Source organism: Natator depressus, chromosome 3 (genome assembly GCF_965152275.1).
Source record: "Natator depressus isolate rNatDep1 chromosome 3, rNatDep2.hap1, whole genome shotgun sequence".
Taxonomy (NCBI): domain Eukaryota; kingdom Metazoa; phylum Chordata; order Testudines; family Cheloniidae; genus Natator; species Natator depressus.
Window position 1 is genome coordinate 11,288,494 of NC_134236.1, and position 12,660 is coordinate 11,301,153.

At 44.6% G+C, this 12,660-nt stretch overlaps 1 protein-coding gene across 1 annotated transcript in view; it reads right to left on the minus strand.

The window, feature by feature from the left end:
• The window catches only part of RP1L1 (RP1 like 1), a 55,371-nt gene extending 43,439 nt beyond the window's left edge, over positions 1-11,932 (minus strand). Inside the window, exon 1 of the mRNA XM_074946765.1 lies at positions 11,844-11,932. The gene's annotated coding sequence lies outside the window, so the exon portion shown is untranslated. The remainder of the gene's footprint in view (positions 1-11,843) is intronic.
• Between the last annotated feature and the right edge of the window lie 728 nt (positions 11,933-12,660).

The window sequence follows — 12,660 nt, forward strand, 5'->3', positions numbered from 1 at the left end:
GCTATCAAATCCCCCCTCATTCTTCTCTTCTGCAGACTAAACAATCCCAGCTCCCTCAGCCTCTCCTCATAAGTCATGTGCTCTAGACCCCTAATCATTTTTGTTGCCCTTCGCTGGACTCTCTCCAATTTATCCACATCCTTCTTGTAGTGTGGGGCCCAAAACTGGACACAGTACTCCAGATGAGGCCTCACCAATGTCGAATAGAGGGGAACGATCACGTCCCTCGATCTGCTCGCTATGCCCCTACTTATACATCCCAAAATGCCATTGGCCTTCTTGGCAACAAGGGCACACTGCTGACTCATATCCAGCTTCTCGTCCACTGTCACCCCTAGGTCCTTTTCCGCAGAACTGCTGCCTAGCCATTCGGTCCCTAGTCTGTAGCGGTGCATTGGATTCTTCCATCCTAAGTGCAGGACCCTGCACTTATCCTTATTGAACCTCATCAGATTTCTTTTGGCCCAATCCTCCAATTTGTCTAGGTCCTTCTGTATCCTATCCCTCCCCTCCAGCGTATCTACCACTCCTCCCAGTTTAGTATCATCCGCAAATTTGCTGAGAGTGCAATCCACACCATCCTCCAGATCATTTATGAAGATATTGAACAAAACCGGCCCCAGGACCGACCCCTGGGGCACTCCACTTGACACCGGCTGCCAACTAGACATGGAGCCATTGATCACTACCCGTTGAGCCCGACAATCTAGCCAGCTTTCTACCCACCTTATAGTGCATTCATCGAGCCCATACTTCCTTAACTTGCTGTCAAGAATACTGTGGGAGACCGTGTCAAAAGCTTTGCTAAAGTCAAGAAACAATACATCCACTGCTTTCCCTTCATCCACAGAACCAGTAATCTCATCATAAAAGGCGATGAGATTAGTCAGGCATGACCTTCCCTTGGTGAATCCATGCTGACTGTTCCTGATCACTTTCCTCTCATGTAAGTGCTTCAGGATTGATTCTTTGAGGACCTGCTCCATGATTTTTCCAGGGACTGAGGTGAGGCTGACTGGCCTGTAGTTCCCAGGATCCTCCTTCTTCCCTTTTTTAAAGATTGGCACTACATTAGCCTTTTTCCAGTCATCCGGGACTTTCCCCGTTCGCCACGAGTTTTCAAAGATAATGGCCAAGGGCTCTGCAATCACAGCCGCCAATTCCTTCAGCACTCTCGGATGCAACTCGTCCGGCCCCATGGACTTGTGCACGTCCAGCTTTTCTAAATAGTCCCTAACCACCTCTATCTCCACAGAGGGCTGGCCATCTCTTCCCCATTCTGTGATGCCCAGCGCAGCAGTCTGGGAGCTGACCTTGTTAGTGAAAACAGAGGCAAAAAAAGCATTGAGTACATTAGCTTTTTCCACATCCTCTGTCACTAGGTTGCCTCCCTCATTCAGTAAGGGGCCCACACTTTCCTTGACTTCCTTCTTGTTGCTAACATACCTGAAGAAACCCTTCTTGTTACTCTTGACATCTCTTGCTAGCTGCAGCTCCAGGTGCGATTTGGCCCTCCTGATATCTTTCCTACATGCCCGAGCAATATTTTTATACTCTTCCCTGGTCATATGTCCAACCTTCCACTTCTTGTAAGCTTCTTTTTCATGTTTAAGATCCGCTAGGATTTCACCATTAAGCCAAGCTGGTCGCCTGCCATATTTACTATTCTTTCGACTCATCGGGATGGTTTGTCCCTGTAACCTCAACAGGGATTCCTTGAAATACAGCCAGCTCTCCTGGACTCCCTTCCCCTTCATGTTAGTCCCCCAGGGGATCCTGGCCATCCGTTCCCTGAGGGAGTCGAAGTCTGCTTTCCTGAAGTCCAGGGTCCGTATCCTGCTGCTTACCTTTCTTCCCTGCGTCAGGATCCTGAACTCAACCAACTCATGGTCACTGCCTCCCAGATTCCCATCCATTCCCATTTCATAAAACACAGTCAAAATGCTTTAAAATCCAAAAAAAATTACATCTTTTCAGCTCCTCTTGTTTGCTGATCTTTTAATTCAATAAACAAAAGACGTGAGCAAGTGTGTCTGGAAAGATTTATTGCTTATTAAAGCAGTACTGCTTAATGCTCATAATTCCTTTACCCTACAGCTGTTCAGTGAACTTTTTCTCTTAATATTTGTTCCATTACTTTACAAAGTATAGTATGTAGACTCCTTTTGTGTTTTGAGAATTGGTGTGGTGTCCACTGACCACTCTGGGACCTGGTGCTTGACAGAGATTCTCTGTACCCAGTGATGAAATTCCAACTGCCTCTGCGTAACAGCACATAGGCTTTTGCAGTGATCCTCCCCCGGACTTAAAGGTCCAGTTCCCAATGCCACATCGAATCATAGAATAGCAGGGTTGGAAGGGACCTCAGGAGGTCATCTAGTCCAATCCCCTGCTCAAAGCAGGATCAACACCAACTAAATCAACCCAGCCAGGCTTTGTCAAGCCGGGCCTTAAAAACCTCTAAGGATGGAGATTCTACCACCTGCCTAGGGAACCCATTCCAGTGCTTCACCGCCCTCCTAGTGAAAAGGTTTTTCCTAATATCCAACCTAGACCTCCCCCACTGCAACTTGAGATCATTGCTTCTTGTTCTGTCATCTGCCACCACTGAGAACCGCCTTGCTCCATCCTCTTTGGAATCCCCCTTCAGGTAGTTGAAGGCTGCTATCAAATCCCCCCTCACTCTTCTCTTCTGTAGACTAAATAACCTCAGTTCCCTCAGCCTCTCCTTGTAAGTCATGTGCCCCAGCCCCCTAATCATTTTCATTGCCCTCCACTGGACTCTCTCCAAGTTGTTCACATCCCTTCTGTAGTGGAGGGACCAAAACTGGATGCAGTACTCCAGGTGTGGTCTCACCAGTGCCGAATAGAGGGGAATAATCACTTCCCTTGATCTGCTCGATCACTTCCCACATCTTCCTTTCCCAGCCATAACTTAATAACAACATTTAAAGAACAATGATATAACACACCTTTCAAAAACTTATGGCCAATTTATAGCTAATCTACTAACTAAGCTCATTAGCAGTGTTCAATTAATCCCTGAGGTGCCCTCTGCTGTCACTTGGACTTGTGGATTTCCCTTGAAATATGAATACTACTGTTAGGAGACTGCAAGTCCATTTGTTCTGGAAGTGTTGTGTCCTGGGGCTTGGTTGTCTTGACCTGTTGCAGTTGTCGCCTAACTGAGACCTTCTCAAGCAAAATGGCAGACTCGGTGCCCCTTATCTCCCTCCCTTCTGGAAGTTGGAGAAGGGGTCCCCTATTCTTCCTCAGCTTGTATCTGTCTGGGATGGCCACCTAGTAAACTGTGGGGCAAACTCACATGACATCAGCGCTCTTTGCCACCACTGATTTCCGTCATAGGTGCATGCTGCATCATGGTCATGAAGTGGTGGCATCTCCTGGGACTCCCAAATCATATTACTTTTTTGTTTAGCTATATTTCTCTCTTTATGCATTTGCACATCCCCAGTTCCTCTGACATCAGCTCCCACCATTACAGGTACATTAGTTCTCAGTTTTCTGTTAAACAGATTGTCTGCAGGTGACAAACCATATTGCATTGGTGCCAACCTGTAATTTAGCAATAGTAAATATGGATCAGAGTTGGACTCTGTAACCTTTTTAAGCAGGTGATTTATTATTTTAACATCATTTACCACCCGCCTGCAGGACTGGGGATAATGGGGACTAGTGGTTACATGGAGCAGGTCCTCAAGGACTCAATCCTGAAGCACTTACACGAGAGGAAAGTGATCAGGAACAGTCAGCATGGATTCACCAAGGGAAGGTCATGCCTGACTAATCTAATCGCCTTCTATGATGAGATTACTGATTCTGTGGATGAAGGGAAAGCAGTGGATGTATTGTTTCTTGACTTTAGCAAAGCTTTTGACACGGTCTCCCACAATATTCTTGTCAGCAAGTTAAAGAAGTATGGGCTGGATGAATGTACTATAAGGTGGGTAGAAAGTTGGCTAGATTGTCGGGCTCAACGGGTAGTGATCAATGGCTCCATGTCTAGTTGGCAGCCGGTGTCAAGTGGAGTGCCCCAGGGGTCGGTCCTGGGGCCGGTTTTGTTCAATATCTTCATAAATGATCTGGAGGATGGTGTGGATTGCACTCTCAGCAAATTTGCGGATGATACTAAACTGGGAGGAGTGGTAGATACGCTGGAGGGCAGAGATAGGATACAGAGGGACCTAGACAAATTGGAGGATTGGGCCAAAAGAAACCTGATGAGGTTCAATAAGGATAAGTGCAGGGTCCTGCACTTAGGACGGAAGAACCCAATGCACAGCTACAGACTAGGGACCGAATGGCTAGGCAGCAGTTCTGCGGAAAAGGACCTAGGGGTTACAGTGGACGAGAAGCTGGATATGAGTCAGCAGTGTGCCCTTGTTGCCAAGAAGGCCAATGGCATTTTGGGATGTATAAGTAGGGGCATAGCGAGCAGATCGAGGGACGTGATCGTTCCCCTCTATTCGACATTGGTGAGGCCTCATCTGGAGTACTGTGTCCAGTTTTGGGCCCCACACTACAAGAAGGATGTGGATAAATTGGAGAGAGTCCAGCGAAGGGCAACAAAAATGATTAGGGGTCTGGAACACATGACTTATGAGGAGAGGCTGAGGGAGCTGGGATTGTTTAGTCTGCAGAAGAGAAGAATGAGGGGGGATTTGATAGCTGCTTTCAACTACCTGAGAGGTGGTTCCAGAGAGGATGGTTCTAGACTATTCTCAGTGGTAGAAGAGGACAGGACAAGGAGTAATGGTCTCAAGTTGCAGTGGGGGAGGTTTAGGTTGGATATTAGGAAAAACTTTTTCACTAGGAGGGTGGTGAAACACTGGAATGCGTTACCTAGGGAGGTGGTAGAATCTCCTTCCTTGGAAGTTTTTAAGGTCAGGCTTGACAAAGCCTTGGCTGGGATGATTTGATTGGGGATTGGTCCTGCTTTGAGCAGGGGGTTGGACTAGATGACCTCCTGAGGTCCCTTCCAACCCTGATATTCTATGATTCTATGATTCTATGTCTAAACCAAAGCTTCATTGCAAACTGCTTAAACTCATGTCTACTAAATTGCGGCTTATTGTCAAACATTGCTATGTCAGATATACCATGTATAGCAAAAATAGACTTGTCATATACAATCACCCATTTAGCGGTAGTATCTGCCAGTAAAGCTATCTCAGGGAAGTGAGAATAATAGTCTAGACTGAGTACATTTTTTCGCCAGTCACTGTAAACAAATCTATGCCTACTTTTCCTGTGCCAACAGCATGGGTTCTTTTGTTTGACCTGGCCTGTATGTATGGCAAACGCAACAAACCTTGACAGCTGCCTCAATGTTGCTGTTCATTTGAGGCCAGTATAATACATCTCTAGCCCTTCCTATAGACTTTTCAATCCCTAAATAGCCTTCACATGTCCTTTTTAACATGTTTTTCTGTAATACTTTTAAGGATCACCATGCTGGTGTCTTTAAACAAAATCCCATCTAGGGCTCTGAGCTTCTTCCTGAATTAGTGATAGGGGCTGAGAACACGATGTCTTGAAACCTTACTCACTGTCCACAGACTCTCATCCTGAGCTGTGGCTCTGGCAATCACAGTCCGCATTTCGCCTGAGACCAGATAAAGTGTTTCCCTCAAATTGATGTATACGATGTCTACCTCTGGACGTGGCTCACTCTAATGCCCTAGAGTATGTCACAGCAACCACCAAATCGCTCTCCGGTTTCTCTCAGGTTTGTGTTTCATATGTAAATTATACATATGTGACTGAAAAAATAGTTTTTGTATTTTAATAGATTCCAAGACAAAAAGGAACCTGTGATCATTTAGTCTGACCTCCTATGATTCCGAGAGCAGATCTTTTAGAAAAACATCCAATCTTGATTTTAAAATTGTCAGTGATGGAGAATCCATCATGAGTCTTCGTAAATGGTTCCATTGATTAATGGTTAATTACCCTCATTGTTAAAAATTTACTCCTTATTTCCAGTCTGAATTTAACTAGTTTCAACTTCCAACCATTGGGTCATATTATATCTATCTCTGCTAGACTGAAGAGCTCATTATTAAATATTTGTTTCCCATGTAGCTACTTATAGCCTGTGATCAAGTCAACCCTCAACCTTCTCTTTGTTAAGCTGACTGATTAGATAGTCAGCTTAGATTGAGCTCACTATAAAGCATGTTTTCTAATCCTTTAATCATTCTCCTGGCTCTTCTCTGAACCCTCTCCAATTTATCAACATCCTTCTTGAATTGTGGACATTAGAACTGGACACAGAATTCCAGCAGTAGTTGCACTAGTGCCAAGTACAGTGATCAAATAACCTCTCCACTACTACTTGAGATTCCCCTGTTTATGCATCCAAGGACCTCATTAGCCCTTTTGACCACAGCATTGCACTGGGAGCTCATGTTCAGCTGATTATTCACTATCACCCTTTTCCTTTTATGCGTTATAATTGATAATTTTACCCTTTTCATCTAGTAATGGACCAATATAATTGTTAGGATTATTTTTGTTCCTAATGTACTTTAAAAACTGCTATTAGCCTTAACTCTGCTGGCCACAGATTTCTCCTCATGTCCCTTTGCTTCCCTAATCAGTTCTCTACAATTCCTTGCATATGTATTACCGGTTTGAATATTGTTCTCTTTGCACATTATAAATGTGATCAAGTCATGAGCACTTGTACCTAATCTACCATTGATCTGTTCCTCTTTAGCTGTCAAGATAAGGTCTAATATAGAATTCCCCCGTGTTGGTTTCAACACTTCATTAGTTAGGGAATTGTCATCTATAATATTTAGAAATTCCAAGGATGATGTAATTCTAGCAGCATGAGACATCCAGCATATGTCACTCACACAGCTTTTTTTCCTACACACTATAGATATGTGTGTATGGCAGTGGTCATCCTGTTCCCTAGTGTGATTTTGTGCTCTGTTGCAGACACCAACTAATACCTTATCTTATGCTTTATCTATTAGGACATTGATCCATACACATTCCAGATCATTTTCTTCCAGTTATTGGTGACTCTGAAGCAGGTAATGCCATTTTTGACAGAGTGCTAATCCCCCCTCCCCTTTGGCCAGTTGATCCTTCCTAAACAGGTTATAACCGTGGATGTTAACATTCCAATTGTGTGAACCATTCCACCATGTTTCAGTACTGTATCAAATGTATGCTCATGAATGAGCAATTCCAATTCCTCTTGTTTGTTACTCAGACTCCTAGCATTGGTGTATAGGCAATTCAAGAATTTCTTCTCTTCATATCCTTTGGTTCCTTGATTAATTTTGTTCTTAACATCTTGATTCTGTGCTGAATACGCATATCTTCCCTCTTTTTACCTTCCCTTTTTGTTATTAGTTATTGCCCCCCTGACTACTCTAACCAGCCTGTCCCCAAGGAGATTGGTTCCCCTTCTACAGAGGCCATTTAAACTATACAGCCCCCTCTCTCAATAGAGAATGGACCTGTGTTCCGCAACACCCAAACCCTCTACTCTACACCACTTACCTAGCCAGTGGTTCACTTCCAGAATCTTCTGCCTTCTGTCTTCCTTCATTCACAGGACAGAAGGATCTCAGAGAAGATTGCTTGGACATCTCCCCGCCACAAACTCTTCCCTCTTCCATTGTGAATAATCAGTCCACCCTCCTTGTATTCAACCCAAGTTCATTATCCTGGTGTCATATTCATCTCCTCTCTGTCCTTCTCCCCGAAACCCCACATGTGGGTCATTGCTCCTACTGGTTTCTCCACTATAATCTTTCCAAGATCTATTCCTTCCTCTCTCCATCTGTTATTGATAAAATCCTGATCAGTGTTTGAGCATCTTGACTCAACTACTGCAAACTTTTTCTGTGTTCCCCCCAGTTTCCATAGTACTCCCCTCACTCCTATTGAAAATTCTGCCACTAAAATTATATCCCCTGCCTGCCACCAGATCAGAGGCACCCCTCTTCCTTGAGTCTGATCTCTTTCCATGTCATGTTCACATCCAGCACCATGTACAGCTCTGTCCAAGCTTCCATCTCATCTCTAGTTGCCCCTTGCTTCCCTGTATGTGTTCTGTACTTGGCCAGCACTCTTTAATGTACACCAGCTGATTCCACACCTCCTCTCATGTGCCTGAATTGTTAATGGAAGGTGCTCAGATATCATGTTGGTGGGTAACCTTATAAAAACTTAAGTGGATAGATCGTCCTCCATAACCCAGTGCACCATGCAGCCTCTCTCTGCCGTAAACCTGTCCTCAAAACCCACTTCTTCCAAAAAACATACATAGAAGCCACATGAAGCTTGTATAACACTGAGCTCATCTCAGGGATCTTCCTCGGCCCCAATCCCCAGCCGATACTTGATCCTGACCTGAATTCAGGTTTGACCACTGCCCCCTTTTCCCTATATCCACTTCAAAGGCAGATGGGCGAAAAAAAAATTGAGATTAGTTATTAAGAGGCTTTGGGTGCAATTGGAAAGGCTTAAAATAATATACTGTCTATGAGTCTAGGAAGTAAACACACAAGCTTGCAGTGACTAATGCAGCTGGAAGAATACAGCAAAAATATGGAGGAACATTAGTTCAAATTTTTAAATGAATTGGCTTCAAGCTGCATTTGCAAATCGTTTGTATTCACTTTGCATGAAGGCTCATTTTTACTAGCATGAATCGTTGCAGAATGTCAAGATTGCACAGGTACTCGTAAAAAGCAATTCGGAATTCATTTTCCACAGGATTTCACACCAAAATCCTGGTGGTACGAGTTACGTTCGTGCTGTCAGGGAGCAGGAATGCTATCACAGGACGCTGTGACCGATCGCAACTAACCAGCCCAGCATGATTTTTAGATTTCAGGTCTGGCCACGGAGTAAATGAAATTTGCAAATGCTTTCAATCACGTCATTTCAAATAACAAATTCCAGACAATTGTGATGTGTTCGTGAAGGTTCCATGAGGGGTGGGGGGGGTGAAAGGCAAATTAACGAACTAAATTATTTGTTACAAAGTATTGATTCAGCTCTACCAGCTGCTATCTGTTATAGTCATGATATTTTGCAATTTTGAAGTGCAACTGTAGTCCAAAAGGTGACTGTAAAATTAGGTATTAATTTTTTCCAAGGACTTCTAGATCAATTTTTTCTCAGTTTATACACCAGGAGATTCTTTTTCTATCACTCAGCCTGGGATCTGAAACACAAGCCACGATCTCTCTGCCACTTACATGATCACCCCAGTGGAGATTCTGCTGTGGGAAGTTAGCTGACAATTTGTTTGCTGAGACATAAGGCAAAAATACAAAGCCATGTAGTACCGCTGTTGAGCAAGATGTCCTTTTATATAGCATTATATTTACTTATTTGTATGACAGTGCAGCTTAGGGGTTCCCGCTGAGATTGGGGGCCCATTGTGCTAGGTGCTGCATTTGCCATAGTGAGTGACAGTCCCGACCCCAAAGAGTTTGCAGTCTAAATAGACAGGACTGATAAAAGTAGGAGGGTGAAGTGATTTGTCCAAGGCCACCCCGCAAGCCAGTGGCAGAACTGGTGATAGAGCTCCTGTCTCCCAGGTCTCAACCCAGTGTCTTCTTCACTTGGCAATATGGCCTCACACAAAAGCGCCAATTTTCTACATACACGCATGGTTTCAAATGGTTTTTTTTCTGAACCCTCCTCCCCCGACTATTTTGCACAGAGTTATTTGCTATGCTCCATCTGTATACTTAGGCCACCTCTCCTGCAAAGCACTGAAGTATGCATGTAGCTTTGCTCATGGGCAGCAATGGAAATGTTCATGTGAGTAAACTTATGCGTGTACTTAGGTGCTTTGCAAGATCAAGGCCTTAGAATATTGCATACAATGGAGGCTATCTGCAAGCCAGAAAGACTTTGAGAGACATATTGGAGATTAAGGTGTTGTACGTATGAGAAAGATTAAAAGAACTAAATATACATTACGTGGCCTACCAGTGTGTAAGAGAAACTAAAATAGTCTGCAAGTATTAAAAAGTGCCAGTGGTGGCTCGATGGAAAAGATGGAAGACGCATCACTTGGCACATTTAAAATTAGATTGGATAGAAAACTGCTAAATGCACAATAGGGAACAATCTTGCATTGGTGAGTGAAGGGAAATTGAGGCCATTTAGACTGGGATAATCCACCAAATGAAGTGGGTCATATACGATTAAACTGGATGCAAGAGTGGAGAACAGACTGGATGCAAGAGCAGAGGGAACACTTTTGCATTAACAGGGGAATGGAGTGGACCACCTTTTCAAATATAAACGCCTAAATTGCACCTGCATGTATGAACATTTGTGCCCTCAGAACAGACCCGCACAGAACTGCTAATTCACACGTGCAGTTTTCCCATTTTCAACATGCGTGTGGGCAATGGGGGTGTGAACACATTTTGTAGGCACAAATACTACTAATTATGGTATTTATAAAGTGCACCCACTTGGCCAAGCATCTCAGGGCTCTTCACAACAGAATAACAACATAATTAAAAAACAATAAAGATTTCCCACAGATACAACGGATCAAAGGGCAGCCCAATACAACAAGGAAAACCAGGAGGTGGAGGAAGGACCATATCATGACCTTTTCTTTGCCCTGAAAAGCACCTAATGTATTTTGGGCACTATATAAAGAATGATGATGATGATGATGATAAATGCTAATAGTAAATAAGTATGGTGGAACCTCAGAGTTACGAACACCTTGGGAGTGGAGGTTGTTCATAACTCTGAAATGTGCGTCATGGCCCCTTCTGGCTTTACATTTGGTTATTCTCTGAGTCTATGTTCAGTCCAAATAATTAATCCATTTTCCATGATAAGCCACCCAGGTGCAGGGACGAATTAATGACCTGTGGCTTGGACAGGCCAAAAATCTACAGACTTGCTTCCAGTTAGAGGCAGGGATGGGAGTTGAGGGTCGCGACTAAAAAAGGTTCTGAGGTCCGGTCAGATCCCACAGAGACCCCTTCCAAGCAGAAGGCCCGGTTCAGCCTCTGTAGGTAATGTAAGGGGTGCTGGTGAAAAAGGCACATGCTCCATGGGCCATCAGACACTGACTTGACAGCAGGGATCCCAAGATCAGCCAATCTAATCAAGGAGGGGAATGCTATTAAAAACAGATAGGACCAGTTGGGAGCACTGGGCACCTCCCTCAGTGCATGGGAGCCCATATCAGCTTATCTGGTTGATCTGCCCTTAATCTGCTTCTATCCCTGATTGTCACGTGTGATTTCAACCAGCCGTGACAGGTTAGATCAGGAAAGTTCAATCCAGTGGCAGGTGAACAGGAAAACTCTTTGCATCTGAAATGCCTCACTAGGGCATTGTGGCCCAAAGCACAAGGATTTCAATGGCAAAGATGCCCACTGATTTCAATGGGCTTTGGATCAAATCTTTGGAAATCTTCCCACTAGAAGACCCTAAACAGCTCAAAAGACATTCATCAGTAATACTTCTGGCCCAATCTATCATTCGTCTCAAGCGTCTTCCCCTCAGAGGCACGGCCCTCATTTGAAAAGCAAGTTCGTGCTTGCCCCATGCGACCCCATCATCACCTCGCTTTTATTACTGTAAATGACGGGTGTCCAAAGGGAGGACAATCAAGATACTGAAAAACAGGACCGAGACTGACATTGATCTTGCATCCATTCCAGCTTCCTGCATTGTTGCCTTTCGAATGTGTCTCCCCTTTTGGCTCCATGTCCCACACTCAGCCTTACATTTGGGCCTCCACAGTTGGAAAGGCATATGCCTTAAGAGTAAAAAAAGATATATATATATATTCCTCGACTTACCCCGCTGAAAGCAATCCAGGAACATCGCTTTGCTCAGGCCAATAATCCAGAGCAGTGCCCGTCCCTCCTGAGCCCTGGCATAGAAAATCCAAGGTCAAGATAAAGATCCTTCCCTCTTCTTTTGTGTGCTAATGATGAAGCACTTTCCCATCAACTGGTGGATGTCCAGAGAGCCGGAAAAAGGCCCTGGCATTGGTTCCTAAATCTTTACATCTCTTCCCTTGGGCAGCCTTCTCATCTCACCCCGGGAACCGCTTCTCTGCAGACACAGAATAAATGGGCTATGGTCACCTGTGTGGCCACTGTGAATTGGATTAGGATGAGCACAAAGAGGCTTAGGACTGGGCACCATCTGCAGCACAGATAATGAGGTTGTGAAGACTGTTTGTCTTGCTGTTCACATGGATGCATTTTACTGGGGCTGCAGCAATGTTCCACCGAAGGCCTGGAAAGAATGCATTTACCTGGTCTCCACCACCATGGCACCCTGCAAAGAGATGCAGACTGAGAGTCGCATTCTCCCTGGGTCGTGGATGCACAGATCTCATTCACCTCAGCCGGAGCCAGGAGCCTGAATCCAGAGGAAGAGTTGGCTCCTTCCTATTAAATGCGCGGTGGAAAAAACTTCCTTAGGCTAGATGAAAATAAGCCATATGTTTTATGCTATGGCCTGTGTTAGGCAGGAGGTCAGACTATGTCATTGCACTACAGCTCCCTTCTGACAACAAAAATTACCACATGACCCCAGGAAGGGGGGATGAAGCCTGAGGCTGCCCGAGGCCTGCCGCCCCAGGTGAGGGGGCCAGAGCAAAAGCCC